This window comes from Anarrhichthys ocellatus, unplaced genomic scaffold (genome assembly GCF_004355925.1).
Source record: "Anarrhichthys ocellatus isolate YVR2014 unplaced genomic scaffold, GSC_Weel_1.0 scaffold324, whole genome shotgun sequence".
Taxonomy (NCBI): Eukaryota; Metazoa; Chordata; class Actinopteri; order Perciformes; family Anarhichadidae; genus Anarrhichthys; species Anarrhichthys ocellatus.
The window spans coordinates 59,034-67,836 of NW_022280325.1; the positions used below are offsets into that span (position 1 = coordinate 59,034).

General features: G+C 40.7%; 1 protein-coding gene across 2 annotated transcripts in view; it reads right to left on the reverse strand.

Annotated features, from left to right (window-relative positions):
* The window catches only part of ythdc2 (YTH domain containing 2), a 60,992-nt gene extending 56,820 nt beyond the window's left edge, over positions 1-4,172 (reverse strand). For both annotated transcript variants that reach the window (XM_031879606.1, XM_031879605.1), the window contains exons 1-2: positions 4,071-4,172; positions 3,499-3,542 (exon numbers count right to left, since the gene is read on the reverse strand). The gene's annotated coding sequence lies outside the window, so the exon portion shown is untranslated. The remainder of the gene's footprint in view (positions 1-3,498; positions 3,543-4,070) is intronic.
* Positions 4,173-8,803: the final 4,631 nt, after the last annotated feature.

The following is an 8,803-nucleotide window of genomic DNA, read 5'->3' on the forward strand; positions in this document are numbered from 1 at the left end:
AGAGGAGTGTGCCCCCCTGGTCCGTGTATGTTTTGATAGTCTGGTTTATTAGGGCCCGAGCAACAGACAACGTCGGGCCAGCGAAGGCCCTATTGAAATTGTACTCGTTTAGGTCAACGTACGTATGGTTGGAGGACTTGCCATGCATGAAAACTCACCACATTTGGGGACTTGTCAGGCCTGGTAAAAGTAGCCATCTGAAAAAGAATGCATCTTTCTGCGTAAAACAAATGGCTCTCTAGCGCCCCCTACAAGTCGGACTGGCGACGCCCTCGGCCAGTATGTCCGATTTACTTGAAATTCAACACACATGTTCACTTGAGCTAGATCTACAAAAAAGCCAATCAGACCCCTAAGCTCCACCTACTTAGATTTTCCGCCATATTGAATTTAGTGTAAAACACATTTTTGCGAACTCCTCCTACATGCTGGGTCCGATTACTAACAAATTGGCTGTGGATCATTACTGGATATACGTCATCAAAAGTTATCAAAACCTTTTTGATAACTCTTTTCGTTTACACGATATGGACCAATAAACTTCTTAGGGTCGTGGCTTAATATCAATACACATAACTTCTCAACCGTTTGTCGTAAAATTACAAAACTTGCAGCATATGTGCACATCGTATCCTGTAACATACCCTTAGAATTGTTTTGCATTCAACCACTAGGGGGGACTACAGTAAGCCCGCGAAGTTGTGCTTTTTTGTCACTTTTTGCATTTTTCAGCCTTCAGACTTTAACGAACTCCTCCTAGAGATTTTAAGCGATCAACTTCTACTTTGGTCAGGATGCTCTTAAGACCTTTGTGATTAAAAGTTATCAAAATCGAGAGTTTTCATCGAAGAACCTTGACGTGGCGTGGCGGTCATTTTGCCTCATTGTTTATGAAAAAAGAAGTTCTTATAAGTTGTTCTAACTCCAAGGTACATTATCCAATCCGCACAAAACTTCTTTTGCATGATGCTACTTCAAGCCTAAACATACTTCAATTGAAAACAATTCAATAACCCATAGTGCCGCCTACTGGCTAAAGGAAATGTCATATTCTATACTTATATTTATACCTCCTAGCCAGGTGACTTGATGAGTTTCAAATTTGGTAAGGATAGCCTTAAGACATTGATGATGCATCATCATGAATTTTGTGAGTTTTCGTTGAACGCTGTTGCCGTGGCGATGCATCGTTCGCCATGAAAAAGGAAGCTGATGGTTTAGTGGGTTGGGATGCTCAAAAACTCATGGAACTTTGTACGTGTCACAGGTCATAGGAAGAAATAGTTTATATGATTTTTTTTATTGGCCGTTTTAAATTGCCTCTATAGCGCCCCCTACAATATTTCAAAAGAGCAGCCCCAGCGCTACGTTTGGCTACATATATGAAACTTGGTAGGCACATGTCTCCTATGAAGACTTAAAAAAAAGTCTCTTGGGACCATGCTCCAAACCCTACAGGAAGTCAGCCATTTTCAATTTTGTATGAATTTATACAATATTTCGACGATGCAGCCCTCGCAGTACGTTTCACTATCTATATATAAAATTTAGATGTATAACATTTGGTAAACAGATGTATCACATGTAGACTTACAAAAAAGCCCTTGGGGCTCTAAGCTCTAAACCCAACCGGAAGTCAGCCATTTTGAATTTAGTGGAAAAAAAACACATTTTTGCGAACTCCTACACACTGGGTCCGATTTCTACGAAATTTGCTGTGGATCATAAGTGGATCTAGATCATCAAAAGTTATCAGGATCTTTTTGATATCTCTTTGCATTTACAAGATATGGACCAATACACTTCTTAGGTGCGTGGCAAAATATCAATTCACAACTTCTCAAATTCCCAAAATATTCAGCATATGTGCACATCGCATCCAGTAACATACCCTGAGAATTGTTTTGCATTCGACCACTAGGGGGCGCTACAGTAAACCCGCGAAGCCTACTGGCTAAAGGAAACGTCTGATGTAACTCAGCTGGACTTGTTCCAAACGGTCCCAAACTTCACATGCTTGATAACACTCATGGCCTGAGGATGTCTACAACCAAATTTTCCCTAATACTCACAGCGCCACCTGCTGGCCAAAGGAAATCTGCGGTTTTTGACAAACACCATCCGATTTACATGACTTTTACACAATGTGGTTTACACTTCATATAGAGCTACATAATGCACATGTTCTGTAGCGCCAGGCAGCGGATACAGGAAGCATTGGACTATTTACAAAGCATCATTTCCAGCATTAGGCGGTCCACGCGGGATTAAAAACATCTCACTCGCGGACGCGCTGTCCAACGGTCGCGGACGTTCTCGGACGCGCAGGCCAGAGTCCCGCCGGCACCATGCGATTTAATATTGATTTATCCAAATCAACTTTTCGATTAATCTGTGGATGGTTTGATGCAATACAGTTCGTAATATAGTTTAATCAAAGTCATTTTTGTGTGTGCAGAAAATCCAATCGTAACAACAATGGGTGTTCTCAGGAAATGTGGCTCCGCCCGCTCAGCTCGGCAGCTTATTGACGGGTGCCGAACGAGTGCCGCTCGCTTGCCCCTGTTGTGACACCTGACTGACGCTTGCCACAGACTAGCCACTGAGGTGCCAGTGCCACAAGGAGGATCTCGCTGTCTCTCGTATATTGCCTGTTAAAGGTTTGGGTGTTTTGAAGTGGGGTTGTATGAAGAACCTCTCCATAGTCAATCTATTAGCTACAGTAGATGTTGAAACAGACAGGACCACCGGTACAGGAGCAGAGCACTAAACTGTTGAGGACGGGGGAAGCAGCAAAACACATTTTAGACACCTAAAAAATCAATATCACTTAATGTGTGCACTAGATTTAGAATATTTCACCGCCATAACTTACCATCAGTCAGCCCTTTCTGATGGAGAACTGAACTGAAAGTGAAACATATCTGTGATCTCTTCAAAGCCACCAGGCTTCATTTAAAAATGTATAGACTAGTTCCACTTTCAGTTCAGTTCCATGTCAGAAAAACATTCTAAATACAGCACTTCAATTTCTTTTTTAAGTGTCTAAAGTAGGCTTTGCTGCTGTCCACAGCAGCACATTGGTAATACACAGACTATGGAGAAGAACCCCACTTCAAAACACCCAAGCTCTACCTTCAAGGAATGAATGACTCTCTGTACCTCTGTCACATGTTTAATAGTTATTTAAGTGCAATTGTTATTGACAGAGCCTAAGAGACCATAGTTATTAGGATTTTGTTTCACAATCCATTTCCAATGTCTGAGTATTCTCACAATTATAACTTCATTGCTCTTTGAAAGGGTGTACTTGCACTATTATATTATCATTGTATCAGTGGCATAAAATTATCTTAATATGTCAATAATATTGTTTATTGCAATTATTTCTGGGACAATATATCGTCAAACAAAAGTAGTTATCCTGACAGGCTAACTACTAACCCTACATTTCTGCTTAATATACAATCCATTATGTGTGCATTGTGTCATTCTTACCAGACTGGGAGGAATATCAGCTATGCAGGAGGAGCTGGCTCAGACTGAAGGGGTCAGAGGGCAGAGGGAGGAAGAGAAGTGATAGTTAAAGTGTAAAATAATGGTTGGCCACATGTTTAACAGTATTATGGCGCTTTTTCACTGGATGTTTATAGTAACGTTGGTTAAAGCTGTAGACTTGAGACTAGACAGTAAAACATCACAGTAAAGTTTAGTTTGACTGAATGTCTGCGCTACATGTGACACTAGGGACAAACTATAATAAACTAGACAATAAACTGGCAAGTCGGATTGATTTCAAGTCGCTAGACAACGAAACTTACACGAGCGACTAGCACAAGCATTGTTGTGGTGGAACGTTTGCTAAGTTAGCTTTAAAGAAACCTTTCCACAAATGCCTTGTGTGTCATTTCACCGGTAACGTAACCGAAACACAGCACTAACTTAACGTTAGCTAGCTTTAAATTACACTTAGCAGGAGGGCTGAGAGACACATCAGGATAACACAACTGTAGCCAGCTTCATGTCCAACTTTGTCATAAAACTAATAAAAGCAGATAACATTACTGTACCGTTATTAGTGAAGTGCTCCAGCAGTGCTCTCAAACCTCAAGCATCCTTGTCAGATTAATGGGACGTGAGAGGTTCCGCGTGTTCTGCCCCTTTTCCTCCGTTCCGCCGCCAACAACAAAAGTACATCCGGTCCGACCCTTCAGAATAAAACGAAGCAGCGTTAGTCGCTATTACGAACCTATAAAGCTTAGTGAACCGTGTAAGTTTTGATAGTCTGTTTTACCGTTTAATCGAAAAAACGAAAATACAGAAATAACACGTTTTTTTCGTTTTCCGTTTTAAACCAAAAACGAAAAAAGGGAAAAGCACAGCCGTTTTTCCATTTTTGTTGTCTGAATCCAAAAACCAAAATACGAGAGAACCAACTCAAATAATGAGCCGATTTTGTTTTTTGCAAATCCCTCTTTTGTTTTTCATTTGAAGAGAGACGCAAAGCAAGACAGGTAGTACGAAATAAGAAAATGTCAAAATATAAGCCAAGGCAATAGAATGAGCGTATGCAAGAAAAGTGTTCGTCTATGATGCAAGCACATACCTATACCCTATGGAAGCCCATTTTTATTTTTTTTAGTTACCTTTTTTTTTTTTTGCTGCGGGAATGGGCTTCCATACATACCAGGGTATAAGAAAAAAAAAAAATATATATATATATGGGCCGATGGGAGTATGTTAGCAACAGTATTTGACTACATGCGATTTAATATTCATGTATCCATGTATACAGCAATAATCAACTTTTCGATTAATCGGTGCATTATTTCATGCAATACAGTTCGTAATATAGTTTAATCAAAGTCATTTTTGTGTTCACAGAGTTTTTGCTGTTAGCACTGATATTTAATTTCCACCGTATTCTGTTCCTTGAGTGATGGCAGAGCACAGCCTGTAAAGGAGAGTAAGTGTTACCATTTCTACCAGTAGATGGCAGTATAAGTGTATTTAAACCATACGATTTAGTTATAATTACCTGTGTCTTTGTCAGATGTATTTAATGCAGGTTATTTCATCTGATATTTGATATTTAGGGTTAATTTGCAACTTGGTTGTATACATCATGTATTTACTTGTTTTTTCATGTCATGAAAGAGTGAGCATGTGCAGTTCATGAAGCAATAAATAATGACAATTGAAAAATAAAGAGACATTTGGTTCATTTGTATTAAACACTAAGCATAATTTACCTGTCCTTCACTCTGGACGACACATTCAGGTAGATAGAGCATTTCCAGGAAGACCCACCTCTCTTCTTGGAGAACAGCTGGGGGGGGAGGACTCCGAGTTCAGTGACCCCACACTGACCCTGCTCAACCATGAACACTTCCAGGTCTAGAGTCCCAGTTTATTCACTGATTCATTTATTACAGGGCCAAGCACAGAAGCAAAGTAACAGATAGCAGGCATTCTTGTTTCTGTCTTGTTTTCTATTTTATGTCTATGGCAGCTAATACAAGCAATGTCAAGAAATGTAGGTTCACATCTTCAGTTCTATAAAACAGTCTAAACTTGATGGTAAAATTACATTAAAGAGGATCTGTGTTGCTTTATTGCATGATGAGGCATGGGATTAGTCAGAAGTAAATATATTAACAATGTACCTGTGTGCACAATGACAATAGTTTCCCTAGCACCATTATCATTTGATGTGATTCTTATTGGCTTGTTACTTCTCTTTTCATGTGTCAAAAAAATACTTTGGGTTGATGCAAATTTAACAAATCATGTGGTCATGTCAGTTGATTAATGTAGCTCATCAACACAACTCTGATCACTAATAGCATTTGGCTGTCATATGTGAATTCATTTGGCAGTGTTTTCATTGTTTTCACTTGGCTGTCCCGTTACCTATTTTTACCAAACACATACAGCTGCTGTCGGCCGTCAGGGTACGGAAGTCGATGGCGTAGTCTGTTTGCAGTCATCTGCCTTGGAGCAGTCCGATGAGGGCTACAGCTGCCTGCTGGACCAAAAGCACTGGATCAAAGATTTTAGTGAAAGTCTCAATAAAAATAGACAGCTCTTACAGCTCCCTAAACTCCAAGCTAATGGAGGTAAGTTGCTTATCGTGGTAGTGTATTATTCCTTGCGCCTGGAGCACCCCACACACCAAACTGGGATTGGCTTAGTACATTTGTGAGCAGTTCGTACGGTTACGACTGGAGAAACCACAGGGAAAACAGGATTTAAAAGCACGACCCAGAGAGCAGGATAAAGTGCAATAAAAGTCTTTATCAACAGGTTCGGTACACAGGAGATCCGTCAGGTAATCGGGTAAACAATACAGGCAGGGATGAGGCAAAAGCGTGGTAGAGAGAATCTGGTAGAGATCAGGAACAATTACACAAGTCAAATCACTGGAATGCTTTACATGGGGGACAAAGACTAACTGACAGAGACAGTGGGTCTCTCATTTCCCACTCTTCGATCCTTTGGCTTGTGACCCGGATATCGATCTCAGCGCTTAATTTTGAAGGACATCCCAATTCCTAAAATGCATCTCGAGGATCGAGGAGGCTCGAATACGATGTTGCCCAATAGTTGAAGGGTTTTTCTCTGCCCTCGAAGGATCAGAAATGTACTTTAAAGATGCCACCAGCCACAAAGATCCTGGAGGCAATGCTAAGTCTCTAAACACTTCAGTCTGCTATAACTTTCGGGGCCTCTAATGCCAACAGAGAACTCTTCTTGGAAAAGCATCTTCAGTGATCACAGAAGGATTATGCTTCACCTCACCTCCTTCAATAAAGTTTTTAAAAGGATCTGAATAAAATGCAATGGGAAGTGGAAAGAAGGAGAGTAAATTCTGCAGGGAAACGCCGAATCCAGCTCTGTTAAATTTTGGTTATACTTGAGCGAGGCATCACGGCGCAAGCATCACAGATCACGGGCGAGCTGCTCTCACAAAGGCATTTAAGCTCAATGTGATGTTCGTTACATTCTCTGAAACACCAAATTGTGTACAAACAATACACTGAAGAAGCAAGAAGTAAACTTATCTCATATTCATGGCCTACTTTACTGCCTTTAAACAAGCCCTGTAAAGAAAGAAGCCTATAAATGCATTATAAAGAGACAAATGTTGAATATCCTTTAACCATATGAAGCTCTTGCGTAAATTAAGTCAGGAAGACTATATATAGTCTTGAATGCCTAAGCCTGTAGTTTATTTCTCATACATCTGCCATTCACTCCTCACACATGCTTACTCATTATTTCCTTGCTGTTATTGTTTGGGGCTGTCAATCATGATAGCAGCAGTTTAGATCAGCTGGTCTCCTTTATCCAGCAAGCACAATGAAACAATGACATGGTTAGCCTCATTGTGCTGCTGTCTCTTTAAATATGACTGTCTCTCTATCTTCAGTACGTTCATGCTGCTGTTACTCACCCCTCCGCCCAGTCTTTGCAGATTCATCAGCTTCATCAACTCATCATTCTATCAGCCACCACCACCACCAGTGTCTGGACTCCACGGGGGGGGGATCTTGCTGCTCAGGGCAGAGGCCCCTCCATTACAAATCTCCCTGTAGAGTCCAAGCGCCAAAGACTGAAGACTTTATCATCACATATTTGTTTATAATAAACTATGATCTTTTCTTTATCTGACTTGTCTCTCCTGATTGAATTTGATTTGGCTGCAAAATATTTACTCAAATGTAGATTTTTAAGACCTCCGGTCTCTAATCTAATTCTCAGTAGAGTAATTAGTGAACTATGACAGTCATGTCTGAAAAGCCCCAAGTGTGCATGCAGCAAGCGCCGAGTTTCAAAAATTCAGAGGCGCACAACCAAGTGCGTGACAACTTGTGGAGCCTTCGCGCTCGATGCACGAGCTGTGATGATGTCATTGTCTGTGAGTATAGAAAATGGCTCAGGAAACAACAGGGGGTAAATCTCGTGTCTGCTGTGTGGTAACATTGTCCATTTGTGTGTAGCTTATTAGTGTGCAGTGGCGACTTGTACACAATGCCATGCTTAATGAATAATACAAAATTATATTCTAATCATTAACAGTAGGAATAATTACATAATTGTCCTAATATAAACTGTAATCAAGGCCCTCTCCATTACAAGCATTTGTAGCACTTTGTACACAGGACTGCTTCAAGGAATAAGACACACTCAAAGGGTTGAAGGTTCTGTTAGATGTTGTGGCTGCCTCAGTTAGAATTGTTTGGAGGCTGGGCCTGTAAAGACAAACACATGATTAGTTTGGCTATCTTTGCCCAAATGATGATTGAGGGTATAAACGGTTTGTTTGTGCAGTCAAATAACATGTAATGTGTATTGTGTTCAAGTCACTCTAGTGTACCTGAGCACCAATTTATAGTTCCGGAGGAACCATGTACTAATTAGAGGGGTGTTAGTGAAGTTGAATTCCCTGTTTGGGCTTTATATGACTCTATTGTGATATGTAACACAAACAGAGATCATGCAGATGATTGGCATTAGGGCGATAGGAATGTATTTGACCGTATTTGTTGTGGTTTAGGACGGTAATTGTGTTGTCAGGTGAGGGGCATAGTTACCTACTGTATATTGTCGTGGGGTTGAGGTCCTCGTCAGTGTCAGGTTATGCCAGATTCAATCTAGTGCTGTCCTGCCAGGACCACATGCTGCCCGTGGTCCAATGTATACGAAGATGACTGTCATGTTTTGTGATAATTGTTGGGCAAATAAACACCTGGTTGGTCTGCACCAAACCTCTGTGTCAGTCCTCTTGCTTCTAAAGTCC